Source organism: Pantherophis guttatus, chromosome 1 (genome assembly GCF_059756535.1).
Source record: "Pantherophis guttatus breed Tessera chromosome 1, ASM5975653v1, whole genome shotgun sequence".
In the NCBI taxonomy this organism is placed as follows: domain Eukaryota; kingdom Metazoa; phylum Chordata; class Lepidosauria; order Squamata; family Colubridae; genus Pantherophis; species Pantherophis guttatus.
Window position 1 is genome coordinate 99606723 of NC_142063.1, and position 16690 is coordinate 99623412.

General features: G+C 40.5%; 1 protein-coding gene across 4 annotated transcripts in view; it reads left to right on the top strand.

The window, feature by feature from the left end:
* LMO1 (LIM domain only 1) overlaps positions 1 to 16690 on the top strand; it is a 128477-nt gene that overhangs the window by 37998 nt on the left and 73789 nt on the right. The gene's annotated exons all lie outside the window — the stretch shown is intronic.

Genomic DNA, 16690 nt, shown 5'->3' on the forward strand with positions numbered 1-16690 from the left:
ATATTATTAATTCAATTTGAATAGTTCCCCTTTTCAAAAAATGACTCTGGGCAGCGAATGAAATTTGAAAGAAAATTTAAACATTTACAATAATACAAAAATTTAAATACATAGCAGCTGAGAATAAATCCCATATGAATCTCTTTCTTTTACAATAACTTTACATTAAAAAAACGCTTGCAGGTGAGAAGTAACAAACATTTGACAACAGATGTTCTATCTTGAATCTAAGCACAACACACAATTGATCACATGGGATCTTGTTTAGAGATGATAAGGCTGCCCACTTGGCTGTCTTCTTAGCCAAGCACAAATGATGCTGTTTGATTGAACTGTTGTTTTATGTGACTAGTATATGGCTACAGTAATTGCCATGATGGTAAATAGCACTATTCTTGGCAATCACTATCATGAAATTAGAGATCTACACATACAAGTCAATGGTTAATTCACGGTAATTTGTGGAAATGCAAATTGTACTTCCAATGAGTTTGATCCTGTGGAGAGCATAAAAGCTTGAGGTGTTCCAAAATCTAATGACATGAGAGATTTACAATATAAAGGAGAGGAGGGATACAGAACCCCTCGATCGTGCCCAAGCCAGTTTCATCAGGCTTTTTCATCTGGCTCACAGAACCTCCTACAAGGCTGTGCCCCATAACTCACACTTTGTCTCTTCCATCATCTTACAAAGAGTCACTGCCTCTGAACACTGATAGCACTTCGAAGTAGTAATTTCTAAGGGCTTTGCTTTCCTCTCGTTTTTCCCCTTCAACCTCACTGGAACAAAAAAAAAAAAAAACCCACAGAGTTTTTCTTAATGCTTAAAATGGACACTTACACATTTCCTCCACTGGAACATCCATGCATAACCTAATTGCCCAAGGCTTTTCATTTCTTCCTTTCTTATTCTTTTTTTTTTTTTAAACAGAAATGAAGTGAAGACTTGGCGCGCCAGTTTGTTTGGGGGAATTCTGAGCTGTGTCATTTCAGGTCCTAGTAGAGAAAGATCTTAGAGCGAAACACTGCTTCCCAAATAGCTTTTCAGAATGCTTGCCAAGGATGAATGCATGTGCAACTTTGCACAAAACTGGCATCTTTAGTAGGAAGAACTTTCACTGGGTTTGAGAAGGTGAAGGAAGGAGATGTGTGAATGGTAGATGAATCAGAAGTTTGTGCATCAGAACTTTCCATAGTTCTAAAGCCTTTTCTCCTCTACATGACAATGCTCATGTTTTCCAGTGGCTGGTTCTCTTTTTTGTCGGTCTCTCAGTTTGCTTCTGGTCCATGTTAAATTTTAAAATAAAGAAGATGTCCATGAAGAGTTCCTACACGGACAGTCTGCATTTTAATCCTATTTGGCCCTCACTTTCCTAGTGTGGTGAGATACAAAGTGTTGCCTTTCTTTACAGACTGTGTGTATGCACACATGTGCATTTGAGGCAGTTTTTGACTCCTGGTGATTACCTGGATGAATTCCCGCAGTTTACTTGGCAAGATTTTTTTCTTCCCAGAAGTAGTTTGCCATTGCATCCTTCCATGGACTGACTGAGTTAAGTGGCCCAAAATCAACCAGCCTAAGGCAAGATTAGGAATCATAACCTCCCAGTTTCTAACCTAATGCCTTAACCATTACACCAAACTGACTCGGCAGCCAATGGTTTTAAAACTGATGGTGCGTTTCTTGCTAGGTATTGCCTCTTGCTACTCTCATTGACAATTTGGCTAGCACTATTCTACATCATCCTGTGAAAGCATTTTAGGCAAATACCCCTATCAAGTCAAACTTATTTGTACTGCGTCAGCCTCTGACAAAAAAAAAAAAAAATGGAATCTCAGCTTTGGCCAAGAAGAAAGATGCTATCTTTTTAAACAGGATAGGATGGATCTACATATAACACAAATGCATTATAGCAGCTATTTAAAGGTTTTAAACAATGAAGCTGTGTTTAATATTTAGGCTCAGTTCTTTCCCAGTGACAGTCTAATATGGTATTATGCATTACACATTATCAAACACGCTCTCTGTTTAGTCTCATTGATATTAGGACAGTGGAATGGAAAAATCACAGTAGAATATGTGATTTTTCATAGAATATGTGAGAGCATATGCACCAAAACAAATTCCTTGTGTGTCCAATCACACTTGGCCAATAAAAAATTCTAATTCTAATTCTAAATACCTTAGGAAGAATGTCTCAGAGTCAAAAATTCATTATTTTTTGTTGTATATAAAAAAAATCACGTTTTGGGTTTATTTCCAAATAAAGGGAGGGGTTGTTCCTCTATCCTGATCCTGTTAGATCTCTCAGTGGCTTTTGATACCATCAACCATGGTATCATGTTGCACCGGTTGAAGGGGCTGGGGGTGGGGGGCACCGTTCTGCGGTGGTTCTCCTCCTACCTCTCTGACCAGTCGCAATCAGTGTTGACGGGGGGCAGCGGTCGACCCCGAGGCACCTTGTTTGTGGGGTGCCACAAGGGTCGGTCCTCTCGCCCCTTCTGTTCAACATTTATGTAAAGCCGCTGGGCGAGATCATCCGTGGTTTTGGGGTGGAGTTCCATCAGTACGCTGACGACACTCAGCTGTACATCTCCACCCCAGGCCACCCCAACGATGCCCTTGAAGTGATGTCCCAGTGCCTGGAGGCCGTGCGGATCTGGATGGGGAGGAACAGGCTCAGGCTCAACCCTTCCAAGACCGAGTGGCTGTGGCTTCCGGCGTCCCGATATAGCCAGCTGGTGCCATTGCTGGCTATTGGGGGCGAATCACTAGCCCCCACAGAGAGGGCTCGCAACTTAGGCGTCCTCCTGGACACACGGCTGTCTTTAGAAGAGCATATGATGGCCGTGGCCAGGGGGGCTTTTTATCAGGTTCGCCTGATATGCCAGTTGCGTCCCTTTCTGGATCGGGACTCCCTACGCACGGTCACTCAAGCACTCGTCACTTCCCGCCTGGACTACTGCAATGCTCTCTACATGGGGCTCCCCTTGGGGTGCACCCGGAGGCTGCAGTTAGTCCAGAATGCGGCCGTGCGGGGGATTATGGGAGTGACGGGGTGCTCACATATAACACCTCTCCTGCGTGAGCTGCACTGGCTTCCTGTGGTCTTCCGGGTGCGCTTCAACGTGTTGGTGACCACCTTTAAAGCACGCCATGGCTTAGGGCCGGGGTATTTGCGAGACCGCCTTCTGCCGCCGATAGCCTCCTACCGACTGGTTCACTCTCACAGAGAGGGCCTCCTCAGGGTGCCGTCGGCCAGGCAGTGCCGGCTGGCGACCCCCAGGAGGAGAGCCTTCTCTGTGGCAGCACCTGCCCTCTGGAATGACCTGCCCCCTGAGATACGCACGATATCAGACCTCCGGACTTTTCGTCGGGCCCTGAAGACACACTTGTTTCATCTAGCTGGGCTGGCTTGATCCCATCCTCTCAATTTTTTAATCGGATTTCGGTTTTAATTGGGTTGTTTTAAAGCAGTATATTTTTCTCCTTTTTAAAATATTGCATAAGGACATTAAGTGGAAGGGGTGGAGAATTATTTGGTAAATAACTAAAGTTGTTAAACACAGTTTTATGTGCTAGCGAGGTGAGGAGAATGGAGGCCAGATATTTTGTGAGTTGTCTTATATCTATCTTGAGTGTTTAACAAAGACTGAGTTGCATCCTACCACAAAAGCGGAGGGCTTACTTGGGGGAGTTTTCCACAAATAGATCACTTTATTCATATAGCTGGGACTTGGGACATGAGAGAAAAGACAAATAATAACAAGTACTCTTGTACAGTACAGATCTATGGCAACAAAGCCTCCATAGGCAAGCAACTGTCCATCTTGGTATTTTTCAGTCTGAATATGGCACACACCACCCAGCTGAACAAAGCACGGGAGGCTTTTGAACTTCCTCTACTCATCTTCTCAACCAAATGGACACCTTGGGCTGAACATTTATGAATTATATTTTTTTCCAGGCAGTGAAACAGAGCCATCAAAAGATGGGTGGGGGCGGGGAGGGAGATTTTCAGGCACTGGGAACTGAATTTTGTCTTGTTGTCTATAAATGCCCTGCAGTCCACAGAGGTGCTCTAATGGAAAAAATCTGTGTTTCTGGTTTCTCTCTCTGCCATGCATTTGTCTCAGGCAGAAAGATCCAGAAAGGACATCTCGAATCTCTACCCCCCCCCCCGATCCATTGTGATGTTCTCAGAATGCATTCCATGTCACTGGTGCTCAATAACTCCTTGAGTTATTGTCACTGTCTTATAATGGTTGTAGATGTCTTCTCCACAACTTGTTGCTTGTTTCAGTTGACTACACAAAGAGGACTTTCAGTGAAAGGATGGGTTCTTTTACCTTATAATTTATCACCTTCAAATCTGAGACTATATTTTCCTTGTCTGTTGCCTTGTGTCAGAGCAACAGAAATTTACTTCAGCCAATATATTACACACACAGATAGGCATACAGACATGCACAGACACACAGACACAGAGTGATTTATAGTGTTGTAAAATCACCATAGTTGCTGTCATAAATAGAGGAAACTTCAGGCTCTTATTCACCATCCTGGCAAAGTGCTTTCCTCTTGCACTTAATACAAGAGAAAACTATGTGTCTTGAGAAACTATTGCCCTCAAATTGCCCTTTCTCTTAAGACACCTCCAAACCAAGGCCAGCAAAAGAATAACAGTTTGCAGTGGCTCCTGTTGAGGGGACAAGGAAGAAGAAGAGGATTCCTTTCCTTCCTTATTGTCTGTCACTGCTCCACTCCACTCCTTGAAACATCAGCAACGCTCTCCAGCACCAGAGGTGGTATTCAGCCGGTTCGGACCAGTTCGGGTCAACCAGTAATGGAAATTTTGAGTAGTTCGGAGAACCGGCAAATATCACCTTTAGCTGGCCCCGCCGTTCCCCGCCGTTCCCTGTCCTATATTCCCTTGTTTTTTAGCTCAGCTGATTCACACAGCAGAGTGGATTGCCACACCTCAGCTGAGCTAAACAAGAGCTCAGCTCGCCAGCGCTGACACTGAGGGCAGTGTTTGAGTGCTGCGCACAGGCGCAAAGTGCGCATTAGGCAAGTGTGCACAAAGAGCGCTCTCATAGAACCGGTAGGAAAAGATTTGGAATCCCACCACTGTCCAGCACATATGGGAAGAGTTACCAATGGGAAGATTGTTACAAGAGGCTGTGGTGGATGGCACAGGGGGAAATACCACTAAGAATAGTCAGATCATGGAAGGTTTTCCCTGAAGTCAGTACTTGGAAGAAAACCAATTGCTGAGGAATCTCTGGTAACCCTGCAGGTCACACTGTAGAATTTTGCCTAGAGAAGAGCTTTCCATTTTTCCAGTGGAAAACACCAGTTTCTTGCCAGATTCATGATAGGTTGGCCCTGTGATGGAGGTTCCATTGTGAGTATGTGCATTCCACAAACCATAAGCAGGCTGATTCAGAACCAGGATAAGGAGAGTGGGGGAGTCTCTAGTTCTAGGGAGCTTGATAGCAAAGTGTTGGATGAATAAATGGTTAAAAAAAAACTTGACAGGTCCTGTTTATTTCAGAACTGGCTTATTTGGGTTGCTTTACATTTTGGCCAAAATAATGTCTCGATCAGTTATTGAATATAACCCCCCTTTTTAGTCTTTTTTAGTTTTTAAATTGTCATTGGGTTTTAATTGTTTTAAATTGGGCCAGTTATGTAATTCTTTTAATAATTTTAAACTTTGTATTGGCATGTGTTCTAGTTCTGGCTGTTCACCGCCCTGAGTCCACTAGGAGAAGGGCGGTATACAAATTGAAATAAATAAATAAATAAATAAATAATATTTGTTTTTTCACCTTTGTAGATTTTGCATAGGTTTTTCAGCCTCATTTTTTGATATCATGATATCATTCTACCCACCATTGAGCTTTTTGATTGAGTGGCACAGGTAAATTTAATCAAGAGGTTCTTTACTTAACCATGTTTTATTGTCCTCTTGAGGTTTTTGCTTATTGATTAGTTGTTACAACCATTTTATTTCATGTTTGTTTATTTATTTCAAAAACATGTGTACCCTGCCCTACCTCCAAGGAGTTCTAGGCAGCTTTCAAATGGTCAATAATGTAGCAATTGAAAACATCCATCCTATTGACAATATAATGTAATGCAAAAAAAAAAAAACAATCAATTTTTTAAAAAGGGACTGATTGAAGCAGGAGGATAGGATTAAGGTACACCCTACCTGAAAAAGAAAAGTTTTTGACAACTCCTGGAATGTTATTAAAGGGAAAGTAAGATGGGTCTTCCTTTGAAGAGAGCTGCAGCTTAAGTACAATCACTAAAACGACCCGCTTAAGAGCCTACATCTCAGTCATTGTTAAGTTTAGGACTTGCCAGAGGACCTCAGCAAGTGAAGAAATTCATAATGAAAAAGGTGATCTTTCTGTGTTAGTTTTCATCCTTCATTTTGTGATTCAGGAATTATATGGGACTGGCCCTTCCCTTTATGCATCTATAGGCTTTGTACCATTATCTCCAACAGCTTGGTTTCTTTCAATTATTTTTTTAAGCTAGAGTTAAGTATTAAATCTATATATATTTTTTATAAATGTGTTCATCTCTCGTCCCATTGTTATCTTGGGATATGAAATTCTTCAGTGTTTTTTTTTGTTCATATATTGGATTAATCTTTAGACCTTTCCAAGTGACATTTTTACCCCAGTGGCCTTCAGATTCGCATTGGGCTCCTTCAGTTCAGAGCTATATTGCTTGTGCATGATGATGGACAGGAAGAAAAGAAAAATTACTCATGGACTGAGCCTCAAGAGACTAATTTTCCGTGTGGCTGCAATGTTACTTTTATTGGGTAGGAAGACTGCCTTCTCATCCTACTGTCTCATCTTTTTGATTTGAAATGACTGTTTTTAACAAGACTTTCCAAGATAGGGTTTAACATATAGATGCCGGGAGCACACCTTACAGAATAGGAATCAATTCCAGGGGTACTGTATATATTAGTAGACCTTTCCAAGATTGCCTTCAACAAAATGTGATAGGAAAATAATAACTTTTCATCCTGTGAGTTTTGCCTGTTATCTTGTGCTGAGTTTTGGAGGCATGTGGCAACAGTGTTACCCCCTCGGAATTTCTAAACATCACCAAGCTCAATATGACCCCATCTGTCCTTTCTTGAGGTCTGCTTTGCCTATCAAAAGACATTGTAAAATGTTCCTTTACAATGAGAGAAGGCAGGTATAAATGTTCTTCTCAAATCCATGATGATCAAATCCACGATCTTGATCTTTCCAATGCACTGTAGCCTAAAGGGTAGGACTACTTTTCTTCAAGCCAATTGTTAGAGTTTGTTTCTTGCTTCCCTACTGGCTGCAATTTAAAATATTTACTTCAGTGGTTTAGAATAATAGATCCACAGCATGGATTGTTGGATCAGAATAATTCTCATAGATGACTCCCATAATCTTCACCCCACCCTCTCTCTCTTTCTCCCTTTCATTCCTTCTCTCTGTTTCTTGTGAGATGGCCAGATCTCTCAAGAACTCATGAGATTTGGACCATACCATTTTTTAAAAAATAGTTTTTGTTTTTTCTGCTCCTACTTGCAATATCCCCCAAATCTGCAGAATTATCCTGGGTGCATGAGAAGGTTGCTGACACTGGTCCCCTAACCACTTACACTAATTGTAAAACTGCTTGGTGCTGGTGTTTTTCCTTTTAAAACGTATACTCTGTTCAGAGGTGGGTTTCAGCAGGTTCTGACCAGTTCTGGAGAACTGGTAGAAGAAATTTTGAGTAGTTTGGAGAACCGGTAGTAAAAATTCTGACAGGCTCCGCCCCCATCTATTCTCTGCCTCCCAAGTCCCAGCTCATTGGGAGGAAATGGGGATTTTGCAGTAACCTTCCCCTGGAGGGGGTGGGAATGGAGATTTTACAGTATCCTTCCCCTGCCACGCCCACCAAGCCACGCCCACCAAGTCATGCCACACCCACCAAGCCATGCCACACCCACCAAGCCACACCCACAGAACCAGTAGTTAAAAAAAATTGAAACCCACCACTGACTCCTCTGTTCCTATTTATGTTGGGGTGCCAGAAGTTTTGAACTCGTTTGCTTACTCTATAACCCATTGGACTATAAGCATAAATTACTGGCTTTGCTTTAGCTATGCTGGAAGCAGTTCTTGGGGGTTTTCTCGGAAGACTGAATATGTTTTGTATATATGTGGCTAAAGTGCAACCTTACCTTGATAGTTCCATTTCACGGAAGCAAGCATGCAGATTATGTTTCATAACTTTCTGCTTTGGGCAAAAAGCTGGAAAGCATGTTCATGTGCCTCATTTTTTAGAAGCAGTGTTTTGTTATTTTTAATCCACTATCACTTTGTCTCACTGTGACTTTGCAGACGTGGATATGAACAATATATGGTGAAAACTGTAGGTGTTCCCCAGTGGTGCCTTGGGCAAATGCTACATTATCTTCTGCAGGGCAGTTAAAGAACATGTTTTTTATCCCTTAACCTGTGAAGAATTTATTTTGGGATGGTGTATCAGTGACTCTTTTAAAATTAAAACAATAAATATATTAAAAATAGTTATGAGTTAAAATATATATAAAATACAAGAGAAAAGTGATTGTTAAGCATGAAGCTGTCTAAAGGCTTCACCGATCCCCTGATGATATAGTCAGGTCTTGAGAAACTTCACAGACATTAACCTAGATGGGGCTAACCTCACCTCAGTGGGGAGAATGTTCCATAGGCAAGTGCCCTGGCAGCAGGTTCTGACAGGTTCTGGAGAACCGGTAGCAGAAATTTTGAGTAGTATGGAGAACCAGCAAATACCACCTCTGGCTGGCCCCACAATGTGGGGTGGGAATGGAGATTTTGCAGTATCCTTCCCCTGTCACGTCCACCAAGCCACGCCCACCAAGCCACACCACCCCTACCAAGCCACGCCCACAGAACCGGTAGTAAAAAAATTTGGATTTCACCACTGCGTAGCAGAGAAGACTCACCTCCTTATTAATGCAATAGAAAATATGGCTTTGTGCATACTGGACATCTCTGACAGTATCCAATCTGAGTCAGTCACTGGGGCCAAAGGCCAACTCAGATAAGATCCTGCAACATTATCCTGGGACACGTATATTTGCTTTGATCTCTGACAGTGTCCAGTAATGCTTGATTATGCTCACTCTGCTATTGCAGATGCAGTTTGGATAGTGAAATATCAATTCATTTCAGCACGCCTTACTAATTGTTATTTTTAGATATAAAATGAATCAGTGTCAAAAATACATATATTTTATTTAGAGATATCCAATGCTGGGAATTTATCAAGGCATCTACCAATTAGGGCCATTATATCTAGGGGAAGAAGAAAGATAGTCAGAAGACTTATATAGTATCAGAAAGATAAAATTAAAGGTGAATTTTAACAGTGAGTTACTACTATGAATAACTTGCCAATATTTGAATTAGTCTGTTTTTTTTACACAAGTGTAAAAACCTCATGAACCAATTACTGTGGTTACTTTATTTCTAATATAAAGAAAGCAAAAAACAGATATCAAGAGGAGAGGAAAGAGAGACACACCAAGGAGCAAAAGGTTCAAAAGCTTCACTAGGAGTAGCAAAGAGCATTTTGAAGAAAGAAAAAGAAGAATATTCTGTCAGTTATTACAAATATCCTTTACCCCAAACTGGAAATATTGTTATCAGTTCCACAGGACTGTGTTTTCATCTTTCCTTTTGTTCCTTTCAGGTATACACAAACGGTTCATTTGGAAATTTTCATACCACATTCACATTCTGGATTTCTAGAGAAATTGTCATATTGGTCTACTTCCTCATGTCCTTTTCTTATTCTATTGCAGTCATCATAGAGGAGAGAATGGTGATTAGTTGTGTTTGAATAATTTCTGAACACATCGCTGGACACCTTAGCTTAATCATAAAATTGTTCTTAACAATGTACTTTTCTAATTAAAAATACTTGGATTAACTGGTTTAAAAAGGGGAAATATGCACCTGGAAGAAATACAGTATTTTACTGAAGCTTTATCAATTTTTTGACTAGTAAACCCAGGGACTTAAAAATAAGAGTTTTTCTGAAGTACATTGAGCTTCTATGCACTAAAATGTTCCATTCTGGCACTCAAGGTATTTTCCCATCTTTTGTTAGTTCATTTGTTTTTAGTGCCCGCCTTCTTCTTCCTTTGGATGAATTAGTGAACTGATAAAATATAAGATATGTGGTTTTGTTCGGATTTTCCTTGGAAACCATTTCCTCAAATATTTCCCCCATTTGGGGGATTTATCTTGGGAACCAATTGACCAGAAACATATTCAGAATCCAACATTTTTGTCACAGCACAAGCTGTACCCATTTTCTATGTGCATCATGATGTGTGTATCCAGAAAGATGTGCCTCGTGAAGTGTGTCCAAATAGTGGAACCACACTATTTTCATGGTGTAATAGTTGTGGTTGCCTTTCTCAAATATGTTTTTACATCTAGTCCATATCCTGATACTTCCTGCCAATCTCTGATCCAAGTACTAAACGTAATGCTGAGGTAATCGTTGCCCACTTACTTAGATGCAGACATGTAACCTGGGGGAGGGGGGAGAATCCAGCAGGTTCTGACCAGTTCTGGAGAACTGGTAGTGGAAATTACCACCTCTGGCTGGCCCCAGAGTGGGGTGGGAATGGAGATTTTGCAGTATCTTCCCATGGAGTGTGGTGGGAATGGAATTTTGCAGTATCCTTTCCCTGCCAGGCCCACCAAGCCACATCCAGCGAGCCACACCATGCCCACCAAGCCATGCCCACAGAACCGGTAGTAAAAAAAAATTGGATTTCAACCCTGCATGTAACCCTAACTCACAATGTAGTTTATTTTCTTTGGGCAGTACATGTGTAACCAGGTTTCTCTGGCTTGGCTTGGTGTAACATTTATACAACAGTTTGTGTATGATCTTCTCCATTTGAACTTGAATTGACTTTCTCCGTCCCCCATCCCAAAAAAAATACCAAGGTTGGATTTAGTTAAGTCTATTTCTGCTTTCCTTCTTTGAAATCCATTAAAACCTATTCTCTCAGCACTAAGTTCACTTTAATAAAGTGCAGGGAGGGGAGGGTGGAGTAAAAAAAAATAATTCAACCTAATTCAAAAGTAATAACATAGACTATGCAACCTTCTCTTCCCTTGAGATCATTTTGTTCTTTCAGATCTGGCTTCCAGATATTTATAATCCATGAACTTTTCTCAAAATCTCTCAAAATAACTGTAGCTGATCTTTTTTTGTGTGGGTTAATATATTGCCTGATTAGTTCATGATGCCATTTGACATTTTGTGGATAATTCCCTTTTTTGTTCAGTAAAGAGCAAGGTCATTTCTTCCAGGTTCATTAGTTCTTCGCAAATGTTTGTGTTAAAAAGGGAAAATGTGGAATCCGGCTGTCCCAGGAATTCTCTTTGCTGTCTTCTGGTCTAAACCAAGAGATGATGTGCTGTAAGGTGTTGTGACTCTGAACAGGAATTCTCTTTCTTTGTGCAGGATGTACAAACAGGTTCAAACCACTCCTTTGTAGCACTATTTTTCACATTTGTGTAAGTAAAATTTTTAAATCAATTCTTTTACACTGTAAATTCTCAGAGCATCTGCTATTGAAACTAAATGTTTCAGAAAGTTTCAGGGGGTAGACTATTCTAGGGCATAGATTCAGTGGTGGAATGCTGCTGGTTTAACAACCAGTTCGGTGAGTACGTGCTTTACGTGTTTGCACGCCTAAGGCGCTTGCCTGCAGTGCTGAAAATGGAGCATTTAGAAGTTCAGCTGCTTACCTTCCAAGTCAGCAACGGTAAGTAGAACAGTGATTGGGGGGGGGGAATCAACTGTGTTGTGTAATTGAGATGAGCTACAAAGCAGGAAATAAAGGACAGGATAGAGCAGGGATGGGTGGGCGGGGCCAACTGATCATCGGCGCTACCAGTTCGCCCAAACTGGTCCAAACTGGCTGAATACCACCCCTGCATAGATTCCTAACCTGCTGACCATCTGATGTGTTGGGACTACAGTTCCTAGAATCCTAAACCAATATGAATGCTGGAAGATGTAATGGAAAGATAGCAAGTTGGAGGGGCTGCTGTATATTAATGGATTGCTGCTGGAGCAACTGAGAACCAGATAACAATAGTTGTGACATTAGATTTGGCCAGTGGTGGGATTCAAGTAATTTAACAACCGGTTCTCTGCCCTAATGATTTCTTCCAACCACCAGTTTGTCAAACTGCTCAGAAAGTTAACAACCGGTTCTCCCGAAGTGGTGCGAACTGGCTGAATCCCACCACTGGATTTGGCCAGAATCTTTTAGTGTCCTCATTTGTTTTTGTTTGTTCTGAAACAAGGAGTGCATCTTGTTTGTGGTTATAACTGATACTGAATCAATTCATAAATACTAAATAGGTTTGTTTTTGAAAAATGAAATTCAGACAGGAAATAACCACCTCTAGATTGCTTCAGGTCCATTCACTTTATTTCTTTATAAGCTAAAGTCTCTTGATTGATGTCCTCCTTCTAATTGCCACATTTTGCCTTCTTAAAATGTGTGCCCACAGAACTTTAAACCATCTAATCTCTGCCTATCTCCTGACTTTTTCCATATTAACGGAGGCGCTTAGTGCTTTAAAAGCTTTCTTGAGTCTTTCTAAACAACTTAATTTGAGCTTGACAGGTTTTAATTACAATCTCTTGAGATGCTTCTTGCTAGTTCAGAATACAAAGCAAACCTGTGTCAAGTTGCTGAGCATTAGCCATCTTAATTGCTTTTGGGCTGAACTTTGACCCAGTGCACTCATATATATGTCTTGCAAATTTCCTTTCCTCATTTAAAAAAAGTCTCTGTGCATAATCATATATAACAATATATACAATGTACATCTGTCTATTCATATACATTCGTGTAAAGTTATCCAAGTATTTTATAATTTTCTTTAGAGGAAGGTTTTGTTAGAAGGAAGGCTTTGTTTCAATTTTAGAGTTATAAAATAAAATTCAGGTTTTATTCTGTACAAAAAGTTCCATTAAGCTTTAGGTTGGGGGTTTTTTATTAACTTTTTTTAACCCAGGCCTTAATTTTTTTTTTAACATATTTCAATTTTGCAAGTTTTGTTATATTAATCAAAACTACTTTGTTTAGATAGTTCGTGTGGATCAAAGATTAGCAGAGGAGCTATATAACAGAGGCCCACAATGGCTAAGCTCTAATTTAGAGCTAACAGATAGGCACAGATACCTGTGTTACACACCACCCAGAAGCTACCATACTAGGACAAATTATGCACTGTAAAGATCGGTTGGAGATGGGAGATATTTCCAATGTTCCAATGTAATTTACCGGATCCCCTGCATTGATTGTCCCTGTGATTATGTAGGACAGATGGGGAGGAAGCTAATCACAAGATAGCAAGAACACAAGAACACAAGTGAGCAGTCAGATGAGGAGACCCAAACTCATTGGTAGCCTCACATTGCAATGAACAAGGACATATATTCAATTTTGTAGCTACTAAGATTGTTGGACAAGCAGGCACAAAAACAGCCAGGGAAGTAATTGAAGCCTGGGAAATGGGCCCCTCATCAATCAACAGGAGTGCTGATTTATTGATTTCCCAGCTTATCAAGTACTTAGGGTACAAGGGCTGAGCAGCACAAACAAACAACTTAATAGCCAGCCCTCAATACCCTAATTATCTGAAGATGGGCTCCAGCATGAGTCCGAAAGCTCAGAGGACAAAAGCTCTGGTCCCAGTGACTGACCCTGATTGGATCCAGCAGACCCAAATAGGTAGACAAATGGGAGATAATCTTCAAATTGCCTGTGATGCAGTTGATTTTGCATTTTGGAACCAAAACCCTTTATCAAAAGTACAGAAAACTCCCTTATTTCTGTCTGTACACAATTCATAAGTTAGAACTACAGATAAACTACAGATAAACAAATTGTACATAAACAGGAAATATGGAAACATTTCTGTGCCCTTCAGATACGGTATCTGAAATGCATTGCACTATGTAATCATCTCATAAGCACTCTAAGGATTATCTCTCCATTTGTCCTAGGTATTAATTGAACAGCTTTAATTATTTAGTTAAAATGTATTTACAGTAAAAAAAAAAAACAACCAACCAAATGTGAAACCCATTACAATGTCAGGCAAAAACCAAAGAAGGGAAAAAAGATCAGGAAATTAATAAACCAGTTGGGTAGAATATATCAGCTAGCAATTTGGATGGCCAAGATTTCTTCTACTCCTTTCTGCATTTCTAGAACATGTTACATCCTTACTTATTCTTATATTCCATAATTCCTGGAATTTTGGGAGCAAGTCTAATAGATTTGGATTTTGTGGAATGGGAGAAAATAAGAGAAGTGAGGAAACATTGCTTCTTCTGATAGTTTGATATCCTTGAATAAGGCTTCAACTTGTTCACATCTTGAGTAGTGTTGAGTAGTCTAGGGAGAAATATTTCATTGTTCGTCATATGTACACATAGTGTACATACACAAGTGTCAGCAATATACACCTCTACATTCCAAGACCCTCTTCAAAGGGGTAAGGAATATAGTGTGTTTCCTGGTCTTTCCATGATTTCCACACATTCAGCTGAGGTTCTAAATAAAAACTGCCTTTGTTCTTACCTGAATTCATCCTCCAAGCTGAGTGGGAGAAGCTGTAGTTCCATTCAACTTAAAATGAATACACATAGAAATGCAGGCAGAGCCTAGGGGTGGAGTCAAGAGACAACTTAGCCTAGAATCATAACATGTTCACAAACACTCAAAATTCAATTCCTCTTGAATACCATTAATTCTTATCCAGTACCAATTATATGCCGACCATTAGTTGATCAAATTCTTCTGTGTAGGCTCGAGCAATAAATCTTCTGAACGTGTAATCTTGATTCCATTACATCTTTTAGATTTTTCTTGACCTGACATTACATCTTTTAGATTTTTCTTTTAGATATTTAGATCAAATGGTTGAATGCATGTACATCAGGAATGATTTCCATATCTGACCCCAGCCTCTGCCCCTTGTGAAGTCTTCCATGGAACTACAGAGGATTGTGAGGAATTCATTAATAAAAATAGTTTAAAGGCTTGACTTATAGCTGACTCACAGCCATAAGATCGAAGCAGATATGGTTGTGGTTAGTCTAGGCATCAATTTTAGCAGGTCAACAGAAGCTATGAATCGTTTGCACCCACCTACATCTACCTCACAGTATCTTCTGAATCACCCAACTGATATCACCTTGGTAGTAAGCTCAGGTGTTTAAACATGCCCTCTCCCTTTCTCAAGGCATAGTTAATTCTGACCTGAAACTCATGACAGGCTGCTCCTATGTTGGGGATTTGTTCATTAAATAACAGTTGCCGGGTGGTGCATCTAGCTTAAGAATACAGAGAGGGCAAAGTACTGTGAACCTGATCCAGGGCTCCTACTCTGAAACTAGTCAGGGTTTCACGTTATTTGTTCTTTAGTTTCAGCCCAGCAGAATACTGGGTAGAATGATGGTAGATTGTATCCTGTCTTGTGCCGATGCATGCAACTACTGCCTGATCTAAAACCTACCTCTATGCTAGAATTTCTTATTGCTGCCATGCAGTTACTTTAAGTCTTGGGATCATCAACCAAGTTGAGCCATCATAATCCTTAAATCCCTTTCCAATAGCAGGATTGTGACTGATGACTGAATAAAGGGTGAAATAACATGGTGGCTCCAAAGCAAAGGGGGGGTTTCAGCAGGTTCTGACCAGTTCTGGAGAACCGGTAGAAGAAATTTTGAGTAGTATGGAGAACCGGTATTAAAAATTCTTATTGGCTCCGCACCCATCTATTCTCTGCCTCCCAAGTCCCAGCTGATTGGGAGGAAATGGAGATTTTGCAGTAACCTCCCCCTGGATTGGGGAGGGAATGGAGATTTTACAGTATCTTTCCCCTGCCATGCCCACCATGTCATGCCCACCAAGTCACACCCATAGAGCCTGTAGTAAAAAACTTTTAAACCCATCACTGCTCCAAAGGTACCCTAGAATTAAAAATTCAAACTGTTTTTCCCAAAGTACCTGAACTGTAATTCTAACATTGTATGAGGAAGCCAGAAGTTTACTGCAGAAGTTGCGGTTTAATTTCCCCTGCTTGGACAAGGCCTTCGAGCACCAGGAAATCCAAGATGCCTCTTTTCTTTTTGAGAAAAAGTTTTGAGCCTCACCAAAAACTGCAGCAAATTAGTCTTGAAATATCCACTTACTTCAAGTTCGTTTTCAGTGTTCTGGAGAGTGACTGCATTTAAAAGTTTGAATCTGAAATTGATTTTGAAGTATCCTAATTTAAAATAACCCTGATGTTAGCAAAGTGTCTCTAAGTCCTGCTCAACTCCAGCTTTCTGGTTCAGTGCCTTGGCACACAGTTACCCGAGGCAATAAAATTGAGGCTTGCCAAGAGAATCGGACTGTTTTAAAAAGATTGCAAGGTGCTGCAAATGCCTTATTTTATTAGTTCAGTAAATCCAGGTTCCTTTAGCAGTCAAGAATCCAAGAAATGCTAAAGGAAGTTACCAGCCATGGAATAAAGGGATAGGCCTTTTGAACAATCAGCAATTACTTAAAAGGCATGAGGCAAA